The 19,263-nt window shown below is 36.4% G+C and overlaps 1 protein-coding gene across 11 annotated transcripts in view; it reads right to left on the minus strand.

Moving 5' to 3' along the window:
* MMS22L (MMS22 like, DNA repair protein) overlaps positions 1 to 19,263 on the minus strand; it is a 159,217-nt gene that overhangs the window by 64,010 nt on the left and 75,944 nt on the right. The gene's annotated exons all lie outside the window — the stretch shown is intronic.

Below are 19,263 nucleotides of genomic sequence, written 5' to 3' on the forward strand. Positions count from 1 at the left end.
CACTGATAATATGATTGTTTAAAACTAAATGTGCAACCATGCTATTATTCCTGTTTCTGTTTATATTACTGCCAGATCAACTGAATAGACATAAATGCATGGATATCATCCTTATATCTGCTTTTTTTTTTTTTTTTCCCAATTATACAGAAAGCAGCAAAAAACAACCAGTGGAAATGATGGAGAAGAATTCCTTTAACAGAGACAGCATTCCACTAAGAAAAATAAGTACTTTAAAAAAGATGTTGGATGTTTTTAAACAGTTTAGGGGAAGTGGATACATGAAAGAACTATACAAAACATAGAACTAGCACATGTATCTAAAGCAATTCCACAAAAAGATCAAGCTGGTTATAAGACCACATCTTAGAACATTTCACATAACTACCCAAGACTGAGTAAAAATTCTAAGTATAAATTGTGTAACATTAGAGCCTTCAGCCTCTTTACACTGGAATTCCTGGATAATTATGTGATGTTACTTAATACTACCTGAAATATTGAAAAAACAAGTGCACGAATGGCTGGGGAAAGAGTATACAGTAAGCAATTCTCATAAAAGCTAACCAAATATCTGCTACGTCCTCTCTGTAAAAACTTGCCTGAGACGCTTTCAACTTGAACTAGTGGCTAGAGAACCATTTCAGTTCCTTTATCTTAGAGTGAGATAAGTAACACACCACTAAAATCCATCTGGCAACTAACTCAACTGCCTATATCAACATAGCAAAGTTCAGAGCACATTTCTACACAGTGGAATCCGTGTAAAATAATACCACCATTTTTACTACCCTTTATAGTTTTTTCAAAGTATACTGGTTCCAAAAGACAATAAATATCTTATGGTACTTGAGCAGGATAGATTTTGCTCACCATTTCTAAAAAAGCCATTTTATTTACTAACTAAAACCTATTCCCTAGGAAGGAGTAACATTTCTGATTGACCTCTATGTATGTGCTAGAAATTCCTTAAATTAATTAAATTCTTTTAAAATCTGAACAACTCTATGAGATAGGTATCATTAATCTTCTTTATAGATGATGAAGCTAACAGTAGGAAAGCTAAATATGCCCAATGGCCACAAGGGTACAAAGGGCTAGCCCCATCATCTGAACTTAAATCTGACTCTGAAGCCCATTTTTCTTTTACACACTAAGACATGCACCCTTATGCACCTACACACACACAAGTTTTAAGAGAATTAAACATTGTTGATTATCTTCTCTTTTGACTTAGGTTAAAGAAATTTCACCTCAGCACTTTGGGGGGCCAGGGTGGGTGGATCACTTGAGGCCAGGAGTTCAAGACCAACCTGACCAACATGGTGAAACCCCATCCCTAATAAAAATACAAAAAAATTAGCCAGGCATGATGGTACACGCTTGTAATCCTAGCTACTCAGGAAGTAGGAGAATTGCTTGAACGCAGGAGGTGGAGGCTGCAGTTAGCCGAGATTGTGCCACTGCACTCCAACTTGGGTGACAGAGCAAGACTGTCTCAAAAAATAAACAAACAAACAAAATAAAGGAATTTCAGAAAGCTTAAGAAAAGGGGCTGGAAAAGCCACATGTAGTTGTGTCTTTTGAAGGGCCAGGAGCAACACCAGAATTCTAACACTAGGAAAGACTACAAGAAGAGATGCTAGAAAACATGCATTCAAGGCAATAACGAGAAAGGCCAACAAATGTGAACCACCTTTGACCTCTCCAGAACAAAACTGTTGAGGTACGAGGGAGTGTAACTAGGAGCTAATGTGGGGATATGATTCAAAGTTCTGAATCCATTAGGTTTAAAAAAAAAAAAAAAAAAAAAGAAGGCCGAGCGCAGTGGCTTACGCCTGTAATCCCAGCATTTTGGGATGCTGAAGTGGGTGGATTGCCTGAGCTCAGGATTTCGAGACCAGCCTGGGCAACACGGTGAAACCCCATCTCTACTAAAAATACAAAAAATTAGCTGGGCGTGGTGACACGTGCCTGTAGTCCCAGCTTCTCGGGAGGCTGAGGCTGGAGGACTGCTTGAGGCAGAGGTTGCAGTGAGCTGAGACTGCACCACTGCACTCCAGTCTGGGCAACAGCGAGACACTGTCTCCAAAAAAAAAAAAAGAATATTTAATAAAAAAATAAATAAAACCATTGTGAGGTAAACAATTTTAAAGCCACAGATTACATTCTCCAAGGTTAAGTTAAAACAGCAAAGATAAGTTTCAATTAAGAGTACAACAATGACCCCAAACCACACTTGTTTTGGAAATGTGCACCCACTTAGTGTTTTTGGATTTGAAAAGAAGCTAATATCCCTGGGAATACGCAAAATGCTTTCTGCTCAATAGTTTGAACGTTCAAGCTTTTTCAGTCTGGATAAGAAGAATGATTACCTGCTATTTTTAAACCAGAACAAAGTTGTCTAAGACCTTACAATAATAATTTATTTAAACATAAAGAAATAAGTGACAAATACAGGAAATGCCAAGGGTGTACTGTAATGGAAGTCTGAAGGGAGAACCAAATTTCTGCACTATAACCAAAGAGCTAGAAATACCCTTTGCAGTCACTGGTAATTTTTAAAATCACATGTTTGGATCAGAAAACTAATTATACAGACTACTGAAAAATAAATGTATTATATTAGATGTGACCACTGCGTATCTGCTGAAGGTACATTTACAAAAATGCAAATATTAGAAGAAGCTTTGTCACTAGAGGTAACAATGTAAAAGAAAACACAAAACATATATAAAATATTATAAAGAATGTAATATAGTTCCGGGTGATGGCCGTTTTATGAGGCATTATCTACCTTCTTCAACACAAACGGTAGAAATATGAAAGTAGATTTTTTGCATAAAAGGAAAAATATGTGATTTCTTAAAAGGCATAACACAAGGATGTAGGATCTCCCAACACTTGGCAATTGTTTTATTTGAGTAAAGATAGATTTCACGTTAACATTAGTTTGGAAATATACACATGTGGAAATAAACACATGTAACCAGCCCTCTTATATTATACAAGATACAATATAATATAGTAGAAAAATAAATTTGCTGAATGTCAAGTTATTCAAATTGCAGCTCTCATGGTGGAAAAAACAGAAACGTCCAGCATTTATTGGTATTTACTATGAGACCAGCACCAGGCAAAGTGTTTTATAAGCATTGTTTCTCATCCTATGAGGTAGACATAATTATTATTCAAATCTTACATATGAGAAAATTGAGACAAAAGGAGTAACTATGCTGCATAATAAACACGGCTATTAGCATAGCTATCCAAAGCTGTGTGACTTTGGAAAAACAAGTAACCTCCCAACTCGCTGTTTTCTTTGGAGTCAAGAATAGGAACAATTGTTGTTATATCCACCTAACAGGGTTACTGTGAAGACCACATGAAATAATATTCTAAGCAGTTTTTAGAAGCCTATCATTACACTATATAAACACCCACATTTTCACATACCAATTATCTAGGTGTTCTTATGCTTCTATTTTAGCTCAGTTACCCTGCCTCATTTAGCTTTCCTCATTATCTTCAAGTATTTTCCTGATTCTGTTTTTATCAGTCTGCTACTTCTTGCTTTGATTTCATATGTTCACTTATCCATTTTGCCCCCACCTCTCTACTCCCACACAGATACCTTAGGCCCACAGACACACAAATTTATTGAGGCATCTGTCATATGAGAGGCATGGAACCCTGTACCTGAAACTTCTACCTGCCAGTCTGGTCTCTCTGTTTCTGCTCCTCCCCAGTAACTTAGGAAGGCTTCTGGGAACACCTATTGGACCACTGCTTATAGTTATTGCTTCTAATCTTGGCATACCATTGTTTCTCCTGTAACTGTTATAGAATAAGGTATGACAACCTATATATTACTTTCCCGGTATTCACAGTTGTATATTAATTATTTCTAATACACGATGCCTCAAAGTTTAAGGAAAATTAAAATTGTCTATTGATGGGCTTTGCATCACATGGAAAAAGCATAATATAATAAATATGACCAGTAAGGATTAAAAGCAACAATTGAATTCCTCTTCTAACTCTACTGCAAACATGGTAACTTAAAAAAAATCTGTATTAGTGAAAAATATAATGGAAAGTTTTAGGTCAAAAAAGTTGTTCCAAACCATTATGAGTAATTATTTTAAGTACCTTATTGATCTAACTGATGGAAAACTAAATGGGCATCAGGACACTCTATAACCATTTTTAGCTTCAGCTAAACTCACTAAAAAACCTTGGACACTGAATCCTCTTGTCATACTTGTTTGTATCTGTGAAACGGCTCACTCTGCCTTATTATCTAGGAAGAATATAACATAACTAAGGTAATGGCATTAGCCATTAGGAAAACAAAAAAACCCTGAAATTTAAACAGTGGAAGTTACCTGAAAAATCATCTAATCCAATCCTGTCTTCAAAAAATTGAGAAAAAACAACAAACAGCTTCTAGGTATGAAGAGACTTTTATAAAGCCTCAACTTGAGATAATGGTAGCTTCAATCCTGAGCCGCAATCCTGTGCATGCCCAAATTATCAGGGAGAAGCAATAAGCCAGAAACCAGGCTGGCAAGCAGCAATTCAAGCATACTTTGCAATGCCTCCATGTAACAGATGCCCCAGTACATCTGTGTGTCTGTGCATATGTGGAGGAGGGGTGAGTAGGTGGTAGATAGATGGACGGATGGATGGATGAATGAATGAATATGTGAAATCAAAGCAAAGAGTTTGTTGACTGTTTTGATGATAAAGCACAGCAGTGGTAATGATGCTTACCATCACATATAATTACAGAGAAAAATAAGGGTTCCTTGAGATGCAAGGAGAATTCTTCAAATGAACTCTTTTTTAAGACAGAAAAGATCAGCTTGTGACTCTGGAAAACTACTAAGCCTCAGTTTTTCATCTGTTAAATGGAAATAATGCCCTACTATCCTCTATGGAGCTGCTAAAGCATTAAGGTCACAGCATTTAGGTAAAAGTACTTTGTAGACAAGGCAAAATAATACGCACTTTCATTGACTGCAAGGCAAGACAATATGCATTACTGCTTCTAAATCCCAATAAACATGTTCTTAGATGCATTCGAGCATCACTAGAAAGATACAGAGACAGACATACTAGAGTATATATCCTATTTTGCCAATTAGCAGTTGGATGGTCATTTCCTCATCTGCTGCAAGAATTAAATAAGACGTATTCAATGAAGAGTAACTATTATTGTTGGCCAGAGAATTAAAAACTGTTTAATGATAATATATGCACTAACCCTATTCTAAGTGTTTGACCTTTAATAACGAATTTAATTTGTAGGTACTTTATTGTCCTCATTTTATAGACAAAGAATCTCAGTACAGAAAGGATAAGTAATTTGCTTGGGTCATGCTGTTAGTAAGCAGCAGAGCCAGGATTTGAACCCAAACAGTCTAGCTTCAATGCCCCAATTCATAATCACTATGCTACCGCTGCCTCAAATACCATTTTACTACACAGATAAATAATACATGTTCCAAATGTCACATTGCTGTATTCACTCATTCATATGTAAGTTCTTAATAAACATAGTTATAAAGTAGTATAACAGCCAATCCCAGGTGATATACCAGATGCATACACATTAAAAGTTTAATACTTCTGGGGAGTGCCAGGCTCTATAGGAATTCCAAAGGTCAATGATGTGTGATAATTTAAAATTTTCCTATGCCCCACAATTGAGTTAATTTGCAAGACTGGGAAAGAACAACAAATCAGGAATCCAGTGATGAACCTAGCAAACCAGGCATGCCTATAATAATGCTGTCTTATATACAATAACGGAGGTGAAGTGCTTAAAATGAAGTTGCTTGCCCATGTTCCAGAAACAGTAACTAGCACTGGTATGAAAACATACCAGTAAAAAGTCATCAACTTTAGAATTTACCCTCATATTTTCATTAGTCTTGACTTTATAGATGATTATGAGTATAAAATTAGTTTTTTGATTATGTTTCACTGTATTTTACAACACAGTAGTAACAAGGATCCACTTCCTTTTTATTACTGTAAGTAGTTCCCAATGTTGACTACCACCAAAATCATCTGTACATCTTTCTACAAATACTAATGTCCTGGCCTCACTAAAGATCTTTCTGCATCTTCAGCATTGGGCCTAATCATAATATTTACTATTTGTTTTTAATTCCTGACGCAGTTGGCCTGAGGGTCTACATTCATTTGTTTATTTTTGAGACAGAGTCTTGCTCTGGTGCCAGGCTGGAGTGCAGAGGCGTCATCTCAGCTCACTGCAACCTCCACCTCCCGGGTTCAAGCAGTTCTCCTGCCTCAGCCTCCCGAGTAGCTGGAACTACAGGTGTGTGCCACCATGCCCCACTAATTTTTGTATTTTTAGTAAAGATGGGGTTTCACCATGTTGGCCACGATGGTCTCGATATCTTGACCTCAAGATTCGGCCACCTCAGCCTCCCAAAGTGCTGGGATTCGAGGTGTGAGCCACCGTGCCTGGCTGAAGGTCTACATTTCTATCAGGCAGATGCTGCTATTCCATGGTGGACCATATTGTGGGTAGTCACCTTCTTGGCTTTCCTCATCTAAAAAAAAAAAGGGATAATAATAGTACCTAAAGAATTAAATTAATAAAGGTCAAACACTTAGAATAGATCTGGCATATGTATTTTCAATAAGCAATCTTTGATTTTTCTGATCAATAATTACTTCATTTATTGAATAGGCCCTATTTAATTCCTGCAACAGGTAAGGAAATGGCCATGCAACTAGCTGTTCATAGACTAAGTAACAAGATCGTACATAATTCTGTCATGGAGGAGGATTGAAAACTACTCCTTTATAGGTATAAGTGCAAAACAAAGTATAAGATTGTTTTACCAATTCAGAGGAGAAAAACCTTTGGGGCGAAGCATAAGAAAATGGGCATGGAAGTGATTCTCGAAGGATAGGTAAGGAGTGGTTAGGTGAAAAGGAAGAAAGTAAAAACACAAAGGTATATAAAATCAAATCACTTACTCACTAATTCAACACATACAGCAAACTTTCTAAGCAGTAGGGTACAAAACGAGCAAACAAAGTCTCTGCCTTCTGGGAACTTATATTCTAATGAGAGACAGATAATTAAACATATAAACATGTAATACCTCAACTTGTGGTGAGCTTTATGTATAAAAAAGAAATCATAGTATGGGAATGATGACTGATAGAAGCTAATATTTCAAGTACAATGATCAGGAGACACCTTTTAAGAAGGTGACATTTGAGTAAAGACCTAAATAAGTAAGGGAGGGAAACACATAGGTATATGGGGAAGAACATTCCAATGAGAAGAAAAAGCAAGTGCAAAGGTGCTGGGCTTGGCACAGTTGGCAGGGTTCCAGATCACGTAAGATCTTGTAAGCCATATGAAGACTTTGGATAAAATCAAAGTGGATAATAAGCCACAAAAGCAGAAGGGTAATATAATTTACATCTTAAGAGGAATATATAAAAGAGCAAGGTGTTTGAAGAATGAAAAAAAAGTAACCACTTTGATTATAATGGAGAATTTTTATAGTAGCATTGGAAGGCAATAAATTTAAGAATAGAAATGGTGTTCCATTTGTTCAGTCATATGTTCTCTTCATTCACTTCAGAAGAAGTTACTCAGTGCTAGTCACTATGTCTGATGCTAGAATACAAAAATGGTTAATCCTGCTGTTAAAAGAAAAATCAAGACTTCATTCTTAAAGTGGTAAGAAGACACTGAAGGATTTTGAACTGGAGGGTGATATAATGAAAAAAGTGCTTTGGGAAAGATTAATCAGGTAATGGCAAACAGAATGGGTCAGAATAAGAACTGACTAAAGATAAAAGAGACTAATTAAGAAGCTTCTGTAAACATCCAGGTAAGAGCTAATGTGCGGTTTGAGTTACGTTATGAAGGAAAAAGCCAACATTAATTATTTCGCATTTTGTGAGGGAAAGGAAGGAGAAGCCTGTCATTGCCAAATTCTGGGGGAGAAAAACTGAAAGTTATGAGGGACAGTTAATTATAACAGGGGGATATAATTTGATATGAAAACAGAAAATTGAAGTAACACTATCAAAAATGTTTTCGGAAATCTGAACCTAGAGTCAAAGAGTACAATCAGACTCAAGAATCACTCTACCTAATAGTTCAGATCATCTTAATGAACATGTCAATGTCTGTTAACTGCATGAGGCATTGTATTAGATGTTATCAAATATAGTACTTCCTTTCAAAGAACGTACAGTTAAGTGCTGACACAGAGGTATGTAAACAGTATTATAATCCGCAAAACAACAGGGTTCAAAGAAGACTTCCTGGAGAAGACATGCCGTTACCTGTCATAGAAGTCATATTAGTTAACTGAAAAAATAATAGAGTTGCAGAAAGTTAAAATAATGAGTAAAGCATAGTGACATGAAATTGCATGAATTGCATGAAGGGATTCACAAACAGTGTGGTATTACTAGTAGATGGTATTACCTTTGGTCAAGTGGCAGTAACTATAGTATTGATAAGGAACTGTAGTATTGATAAGGAACAACGTAACTATACATTTGTATAATGTAACTATAGTATTGATAAGGAACAGGTCATGGAGGATTACGTCATCTCAAAAAGTTAGAGCCACAAGTAAACAGTCTTTAAGGTAGCTGGAAATGAGAGAAAACCAACTTATATACCCAACATATATATTCCTTATGGTTTGTTTCCAGATAATCTAATGCTTATAAGGATTGCCTAATACATTTATACACTTAAACATCCTCTTTAACTGCACCACGCTAATGTTATAATGCTAGTTGTTTCTGAAATATTTTCATTAAAAAAACCCAACCTGATGAGTATGTGCAGTGTGACTTTGTACATATACAAATCTATATAACTACTCATTACAACATACTACACATATATAGATATATATCTATACATTTGTATACCTATATCTATACATTTTGCCAGTGCTTGAGGGTTATCTTATGCTCTTATCTAATAAAAGTGAGCATGGGCAGATCTACCCATAAACATCAGTGCTGATCCATAAGCATCAGCTTCACCTCCAAGTGTCAACATTATGACCAACAAGTTATAGTCCTGAAGTTAACACACACACAAAGTCAAATAAAAATTTTCATGCTGGATGTTAAAATTTAAGTTTTACAGCATCACAAGATGCCTTCAAGGAAATGGTTGAGGGTAAAGACCACAATTAAGGCTTGGGTACATCCTTTGGCATTGTAACTATAAGGAACTACAGACGTCATTGTAGGTTAGGAATTTCTAAAAGAACAGGAGAATGATCATCATCTGATTATGACAACTTGCACTACTTGTATTCAGTTACGGCTCCCATTTCCAGGAACTCATCCTCCAAATTTAATAGCAAATGTGTGGGTACAAGGTAATGGATGAAAGTAAAAGAGACGGAGATTATGGCTGAATATGAAGCTCGTCAGTCTCCAAGTTTGTCTACTACCAGAGTATCATGTGGGTAGGACCACTAGTTAAGGTCGAGGATCTTTGTCCTTGGGGTTAAAGGCACTCAGAGGTGAGATCATCTCTGAAAACAATGTCACAACAAAATGTACATGCCTTATGAAGTATGTGAAGTTGTTATACTGTCTTTGGGATTTCAAATGCAATTATCTTCCTCTTCAAATGTAAATGGATAGGGTATAATGGAGCAAGCACACATGCAGTGGATCTTATCCAAAATGTTATGTATCAAATTATCATAGAAGAAAAAAGAACAGGGTCGGGCGGTGGCGGTGGGGGGAGGGGCAGTTAGGAACTGGTGACTAAAAAATAAAATTAGAATACAAGCAACAAAGTGAACAGAATATTTATGGAATATGCCCTCATTTTCATTTTGGAAGAGACCACCAATCTATCTAACTTAGCAGCACTGGAGCCAATAATTACTGTGATATTAAGAATATCTCACAATCCTTTTCTTCCTCCTCTCAATCCTCCCCCACCCATCTCTAACTCTGTCTTGCTTTGGCTATTCCACCATTTGCTGAAAAACGTGTAATTTTTAAAACATGGCCACAAATTATCTGACACTTCTTGATTCTGAGAGATCTTGTGACTGATTTGACCAATAGAGCACAGCAGACATGATACTATGTGGCTATAAGGTTTGGTAATAAAAGGCCATAAAGTTTCTGCCTTGTTTGCTGGGAATACTCACTTTTAGAGCCCTGAAATGCCATGTAGGAACTCCAATGACCCTGAGAATACCCTGTTCGAGAGGCCACAGGCAGCACTCAGGTCAACAGTTCCAGCTAAGCTTGTCCACCAGCCATTCTAGCTTAGAAACTAGATGTGTTACTGAAGAAGAAGCCATCTAGGAACTGGATCCTCCAGCAGTTGTTCTAGTCTTGGCCTTTAAAGTTACTCACAGACATTGAATTAGAGTTACTTCCAGACATTGAATCATTCTAGCTGAGGCTCCAGACATGGTAGAGCAGATAAGAGCTGCCCTTGGCTTTTCAAAGTCCTGACCTACAGAATCTGTAAGCATAATAAAAGGTTTGCAGTTGTGGTGTTTTACCCACTATGTTATTACATAGTTTATTATGCTCTCAAGGGCATGTAAGAAGCACTATGTAGGAATTAGAGAATCAAAGATGAAAAAGATGCAGACCTGACCTAAAGGAATTCACACTTGGGAAGGCTGGGGTGGGAGGTGGGAGGAACAAAGAATTTTATTAGAAATATAACCAAAGGGTAGTATCTACAACAGTACAAAGGCAGACTAAGACAAAATAGCTGTTTTAAGTCTCCTAGAAGCCATTCCCAACAATCTAAGAAATTCTGGACTGGTTTTAAGACAAATGAATTTCAGAGATAAGGGTAATTTTAAGAAAAACTATTTTTCTACTTATCCAGCACAGAACACCTATATCAAACATATGCTGAGACATTTTATGTATATTATCATATTTACTCTCAAACTTTATTCAGTTCTTGCTGCTTTCAAAAGTTTCATTTTAGATTTCCCTAGATGTACGGTATTATGTTTATGAACCTGTGGAGACCACCTTTTAAAGCTAATTAATAAAACTATCCTCTAAATGCTATGTGGGGGAGTGTGTGTTGTTTCAAAAAAGAAATTTGGAGTCATTTTATTAAAAGTAAAGAGCCAAAGATTTTTGAGGTCAACTCTTCCACAGTAAGTAAGCTAGGGCTGAATTCCATTTGCGAGCATTTTTCCTAATTGGTGATAATAAATTTTTATAAATAAAGGGTCTAATGGTAATGTTGACTGATTATTAACTACATCAACCCAAATGTTCCTGTCACAGTGAAATCTGCCCTATAATTTACCTTAATGGACTATGTGTATCAATAAATATTGAAAATGTCCAGTCTCTTCCCCCGACCCCCATTTAAATCAAATCCAATTCTATGTGAACATATTGTACCAATGTATAATTACAATAGCTAATGCACTGGAAAAAGTAGTGTACTTTGATAAATAATTTTTCTAAAACCTCTTAAGCATTCTGCATCTTCAATATTTCTCTCACACTCAAAAAATGCAGTAAATTATACAACCAGAAACTAGTGACCATTGCCAATTGTGTTAATGGATCTACAAACCTCATCATCAGCTCCAATAGTGACCTTTTTTTTTTTTTCAAAATTCAGTCAAGTAAAAGTCAAAAACTACCTAGGGATATTTTAAAAAATGTTTCTTCACCAAAAGTATAACAAAACTCTAATGGAAATAACAGTCTGGTCACCACTGTAATATAGTGCTAAACCTGCAGTACATATATAATCTTTAGAAATCTGCAAACTCCTTGAAATTATGTGTAAAGTTTTGTGTATCCATAAATGTGTATAGCCCCATTCCCTTTCTCCTACTTTCTACCACTTTATTTTATTTTATTTTTTTTTTTTGAGACGGAGTCTCGCTCTGTCGCCCAGGCTGGAGTGCAGTGGCCAGATCTCAGCTCACTGCAAGCTCTGCCTCCTGGGTTTACGCCATTCTCCTGCCTCAGCCTCCCGAGTAGCTGGGACTACAGGCGCCTGCCACCTCGCCCGGCTAGTTTTTTGTATTTTTAGTAGAGACGGGGTTTCGCCGTGTTAGCCAGGATGGTCTCGATCTCCTGACCTTGTGATCCGCCCATCTCGGCCTCCCAAAGTGCTGGGATTACAGGCTTGAGCCACCGCGCCCGGCCTCTACCACTTTATAAATACCTCTAAGGACAAGCTGAATGCCTCCTCTCAATTTCTCTCCCTGACTCCCCTTCTGCCTTATTTTGATCTCCTCACTCTGTGCCTCTGTTGTACACAACAATCCAATTGTAACCTCATGTACGAAATGCACTAAGTTAGGAGGAATGCTTAATATGAATTCTATGTAGAAAAAGCAGTGACTAGTACATGTTTAAGATAAATTATGAAAATCATCAAAAAGTATAAGCTTGTTTAGAGTAATCTCACATTTAGCAGTAAATACATTTCTTAATTTTAAATTATGGTTTTCCAGATACATAGTTTCATACCACATATATTCCCTATAGAGATGCTACTTACCACTTTTACTGCAGTTCTTCAAAAGGGAGGAAAAGATAGAGGAGGGGAAAAAGTTTTCCTAAAAGATTATCCACTGAGTCAATGATCTGTGGGGGTTTATTATAAAGCTCCATTATTAGGGCTGAGAGCCTCAAAGGCTTTTATTACAGCACTAATTTCTTTTTGCAAGGCTTCAGCAAATGAACCGATTTATCTGGTTCTGCATGCTTAGGGCTTGATACATGCTATTTGTACATGACAGGTTTCATCTGCGTAGCACCATTGATAACATTTATCTGCACATCAAAAAAGCTCATCTCCTGATGAAAAAAAAAAAAATCCATGAATATGCTGGGATAAGAAATGTTAAAGTGGTGAGTAAAAGATCTGTAATATCTCATAAAATGGAACAAAACTACAAAAAGATCACCAATTCAGTATGAATTTGCAACAGTGCTACAGGAGCAGATAAAATGTCAAAAAAGGAAGAACTGGAAAGATACCTACTTACACTGATAAAAGAGTAGGGCTTTGTTACCATCCTGTGAATTTTAACTAGAAATTGGAAAAAATAACTTACTTTCAAGTAAGACAAAGTTTCATAAAGCTTTATGAACAAAGCAAAAGTAGTTCAAAATAAATCTTAAAACAGTACCCACTGTTTGTAACTGCCAGTAGAAATTAACCCCTAAAAGTTACTCTTATGGGAATAAAATGTTGAGATTGACTGCTGCTGTAGTTCAAATTTAAAAATCTTTCATAAAGCTTAAAGTCATTATAAGAAAGTAACTTTAGAAAACACAGAGAAAAAAAGATAACAAAAATGTAAACCTGCTTTCCTTTCAGAAACAATAATCAGCTTAAAACATCAGTGTAAAAGACTGTGAGAGGTGGACGCAGCCTACATATTTGAATAATAATGTAATAATAAAGCATTTCCAACAGATAATATATAATACATTCTTTTGAGAAAAGTCAGTGTTTTTCTTTATGGAGAAGGTATACACTGAGTTAAAGAGCTTGTTCCTATAATTTATGATCTTTCAGAACATGTGGTTACATTAGGCTTCAATCACTTCTTACTCTTACTCTTCCCAGCATTTGGTAATATAGACAGTGGAGCTAATTTTCTGTCATTCAGGAAGAACTGCTGGATCACTAAACTTGTATCATCATCACCTCTGAAACACAGTAAAAATCACTGTTAGAACCAACAGTTTATTAGATCGAACCCACCAATGACAATGTCAACTCTGCCTGGTCGTGTTAACAGGAAAATGTTTTACGAGTTCCACCACTGGGCATCAATTTAACTTCCAGCACCAGCTATGCTGTAAAACCGTGAATGTAATTTATATGGTGACCCACGTGTGTGGGAAGCAATATCTAGGTGAAACTTCTCACAGTCTGACAAAATGCTTTGATTTGCACCATTCAGATGATTGAGCAAAAAGAGTTTAAGCAATCACCACCAATAGCCTTTATCTCCAAATGCACTAAAAATTTATTACTCTATGAGTGCAATCTATTGCTTTAGAACCTAGATTGATAGAATAGAAATGATTGGATAAATATTACATTTTCAACTGGTACACATCTTGTCCATTAGGTTTAAATATTGGACAAGCTATGTGTTTATACATCAGTCTTAGTTGATTCCCTCACACAATACTTTTAGAACGCCTATAAATGTTTCCATAGTAACATTTTTGTGCTTACATATAGCTGAGGACACATGTTCACTGCCAATTAGGAGAAAGTAAACCAAGAGACCACTGTATTCTTCTCATAACAATATACCTTTGTCTTTTACTTAGCACTTAACACAGATGACAATATTTACGCATATTGTGCTGTGTATGAAACAACTGAGTAATCACTCAAGCTGGAAAGGACATAAATAGAGCTCACCCACCTATCCTAAATAACAGTTTACTATTCAGGTCTTCCTAGGAATTTTAAACTAGCATAGATTTCATACAGATGGCTTTTCCAGTAGCTACTTCTGTGCATTAACAGAAGGGTGTTTACCTGGCAACCTCTCTATCCACTTGCCTGAGATCATATACCTTTAAATATGGCAATGGATGTTTCAGATCTATATATATATATGGAGCAAAGTTGCCAAGATTGCTGCAACACAACTTTTAAATATCCTTTCTAGCATTATGGGAGGGATCCTACGCATATAATCTTCAATGCCTTTGGGCTCCTGAGCTACTACTACCTTAGCGTTGACTAATCTGATTAGCTCAGTACTACTTTCTACTATTTTCTAATTTGGTTTTATTAGATACTGTAAAGTAAATAATATTATCTACAGTTTGGTGATGAAAAAATGGACTCAGAGGTTAAATAATTTGACCATTAAGTAACAGAAATGGAATTATAACCCAGGTGTATCTGACTCCAAAACATTTTTCACTATAAACCATCTTTGTTCAAGATTTAACTGTAACAATCAAAATCTTACACTTGAAGGTTTAAAAGAGTACCTAGTAAAATAGTAAAATAAGACTAAAGCACACATAAATTATTTCTAAGAGGTGTATCTTTATAATACCCTTAATCACCAACCTTTGTTCATTAAAGAACTATACTACTAATCAAGGGATCATCAGGTAAGATGACTGCTGGTCATTAATGTTGGCAGTTGAGTTCTTTTCCTTAAGGTTTCCAGCCTTGTTTTTATGCATTTTGTTTGCCACATCAAAAAAATAATTGCTTTGTACAAAAAGGAGATAAAAACAAAAACTTACTACTTAGAAACACATCACCCATATTCCATATACAAAGCTTTTTGTTATTGCACCACTAGAAGAGACTTAAGCATTTAACTTGGAATGCCTAGCAAGATCTTTTAAGCTGTTTTTCTTATCTTGTTCTTCAAAATTCGAAACTAGAAAATCCCACTTGACTAACAAGGCAAAAAAAGGAGGTTGCCCCTTCTAGGGTTAACAGATGCTTTTTGTAAGATTTTAGGTAAGATTAACCTTTTGCTCACAACAGGACTGGTTATTTTATTTATTTATTTATTTTACTGTCTTTAACTCAGGTAAAAATCAATATAGAGCAAGACAAAGGGCTCTAGAGGGTCTGGCTACACCAGCTTTTGGTTTGGCTCCTGCACAATTCTACAACATGCTGAGGCTGGGAAGGATTAGCCTGCTTGTGTTGAGTAAACCGATGATACTCAATAAACAGTTTCTGTTGTAAACCCCTTAGGACGTGCAAAGCCACACTAGTTGGCAATAGACCAGATAAGCTGCAGAACCAGCTGTAATCTCATTTAGACCTGAGCTGATCCTCCTGTCCTTTCATTCCACAGGATCAAAGCAAACCACTGAGGAGGCAGCTGTATTATAGCAGCTCTGCTTGCTGGATGCAGCAAACATTTCATAAATTCCACTCCTTGAAGCAAGTCTCTACCTAATCTACCCAGAGCTGGGACAATCAATGAATTCCTGAATTCATTAGACTGATTATTACAGGGTAACCATTTTTTCTTTGGAGAAATATGATGATTGTATGCCAACTTTACAAAGCAGCTGATATTTCCGACCATCTCTTTTTTCTGGAAGGGCCTAAATTTTCCCCCACAATATTGAATAAAAGTGGTTTAAAACTACTTAGCTCATTATATTTAATGCAGATTAACAAGAAAACAATATATGATGCTAAATTTCTCCAGCGGTAGTGGCTGACTACCACTTAAAGGCAGCCAAACTTTAATAGTGGCCCATACTTTCCATGTTCAATGACACAGTGAGGAATGCCAAACCCTACCATAACACAGCAACATAGATTAACTGACACTCTGAAAAAATTTATAGAAAAAGTTTCTGTAGTTTACTAAAGAATATTATTTGGCAAGTATTTGTATTTTTTTAAAAAACAACAAAATTTTCAAAGTGTTCCAAACTGACAGTGTTAAGTATTTCAAAGTCAGTCAAGCGTTTCATCCCCGTGCTTCCCCTTCAATAGAACTGACATCTCAGTATCTAATGTTACTGGGAACTACTTTCAGTAGAAACCTAAATTTCAAGTTATGAATCTTCAGAAAACAGTTACCATCCCCATGGTTAAGATAACATTAACTGGATATATAATGGACACTGAAGAGGCAGGTATTAGGCATCATATCACAGATCACTCTAAATAGTGAACGTGAAAGAAATGAAATCCAAAACAATTGCACAGAGCTATACAACATTAGCATTTTTAAAGAATCAACTAGGGCCAGGCAGAGTGGCTCATGCTTGTAATCCCAACACTTTGGGAGGCCAAGGCAGGAGGATCACTTGAGCCCAGGAGTTTGAGACTAGCCTGGTCAATAAGTGAGACCCTACCTCTAAAAAACTTAGGTGGGGGATGGGGGTGGGCATGGTGGTGTGCACCTGTAGTCCCAGCTACTCAGGAGCCTGCAGTGAAAGGACCACTTGAGCCAGGGAGGTTTAGGCTGCAGTGAGCCTTGATCACGCCATTGCACTCCAGCCTAGGTTATGAAGTGAGACTCGGTGTCCAAAAAAACCCAAAAAACAAACAACAACAACAAAAACAACAACTATAATTATAATTTAATACTGAATGTCAATTGAGAGGAGCCTTAGAGAATATCCAGCCAGAGAGCTGGCAACTTTTTTCTTCTTTTTTAATATTTGTGCTTTGAGGGCCACATACAGTGTCACTATTTTTTTTTTTTTTTTTTGAGATAGAGTCTTGCTCTGTTGCCCTGGCTGGAGTGCAGCAGCGCGATCTCAGCTCACTGCAACTTCCACCTCCCAGGTTCACATCATTCTCCTGCCTTAGCCTCCCAAGTAGCTGGGACTATAGGTGCACACCACCATGCCTGGCTAATTTTTTGTGCTTTCAGTAGATGGGTTTTCACCATGTTAGCCAGGATGGTCTTGCTCTCCTGACCTCGTGATCTGCCCGTCTCGGCCTCCCAAAGTGCTGGGATTACAGGCGTGAGCCAACACGGTCGGCCACATATTGTTTTTTTAAGAGACAGGGTTAAGCATTTAAGTCTCACTATGTTGCCCAGACTAAGTTGCTGGGTCTACAGATGCAATGCCTGGCTCACATATTCCTCCTGTTGTTTTACAATTCTTTAAAAATGTAAAACATATCCTAAGCTCTACGGCTATACAATAATGGGCTATGGACAAGATTTGACCAACAGTGCCTTAGTATGCCAATCCTTTCTAGTCTAAACTACTCATTTTTCAGATGACACGACAAACTTTCAGGAACATGAATTGTTCTGCATAACTAAGCAGCATCAGAATTTAGATCTCCTGAGTCCCGCTGAGTCTCTCTACTGTTTCCTAACATTTATCCCAACACTGCTTTTCTTAGAAAATGGTGTGAAGATTCTACTATAATTCAGAAACACTTGAAAAACCAACAATGAAAAGCACAAAACAGTTTTAAAGAAGAATGCCTGTGACATGTCAATGCAGACAGCATATAAAAATGACCACACATTAGCTGACCCAATCATTTCCAAGCTAACAAATGCTACATTATAATAATGATTCACCTTCCCTCCAATCCCTTCTTCAGACATAAAAGGGTCCCATTTAACATAATCACCTAATAACAGCAAAAGTGATAAATATGGAAACCTTAACTCTTCTGTTTGCAAAATCCAGATCTTTGTAATAATAGGAAACTGCAAAACTGTGTAATTATACTTTAATTGTATTGTGAGGTATGCATTAATCACAAAGTTTAAGTACCAAGGATAGAATTATAATAATTCTGTAAAACAAATTTAAGCTAGCTAAGTAGGTCAGAACCACTAACATGCAACAGGAGACCTCTGGGAATTTATCAGTTAATGGCTATTTATGTGCAAATGAGTGCCCTCCAACCCTCCAAAATCCTGTGTAGCTGAAGGGTATTTCTGTTAACCAGGAGCACTGCTTAACTGCAGAGGCATAAATTAAAGCATTTTATTGAAATGATTTTTAATTTCTCTACTTTACTTTGCCACATTCCTTCCTACCTCTTTCGAGAAGCACAATTTATAGCACATATTTAACAAGGAAAAAAAAAAAAGGTTGCTGGAGAGTATTCAAAACTGATTTCTCCTGAACCTCGCATGTACACACACATTATACCTTCAGTAAAATTAAAGAAAAACATGTCTCACATTAAATTTAAAAACTTCAATATAAGCACTAAATTAACACGCTTTTTACAATGAACGATATAAGAAAACAAAATTCTGTTTTATGTTCGTATATTCTTATCCTACAGAAAACAAAGAAATTCAATGGTGTTTGTATCTATCATAATTCCTGCCCTGATAGTCAAACAATATACCTATCAAAGGTACACTTAGAGAAGTGGGGAAAGACTTTTCTTTTTGTTAAAAAGAAAGTCTCTAAGTGTCTCATTTCTGATTCGCCTTAAAAGAAAATGAAACATGTGGATGTTTTTTGAAAGGGGTAAAAGAAAGGCAGAATACAAATTTTCAATATGATCTAAATATGGCTAAAAGAGATACTAAACGCCCATCATAAGGACCATATCAAATTTACTCAGTACAAAGGTGGCATAAAGCTAAGTACTGTCCAATGTTTAGATTTTAGGTAGAATAACAGTTATCTAAAATTACTGTTTTTAACGATTTAATATAGTGGCAATTTAAAAGTTTTAAATTATGTTAACACTCCCTTGGAGCTCTTTCTTTCCCATCATTAACTGAAACA

The sequence above is a fragment of the Papio anubis genome, chromosome 6 (genome assembly GCF_008728515.1).
Source record: "Papio anubis isolate 15944 chromosome 6, Panubis1.0, whole genome shotgun sequence".
Lineage (NCBI taxonomy): Eukaryota > Metazoa > Chordata > Mammalia > Primates > Cercopithecidae > Papio > Papio anubis.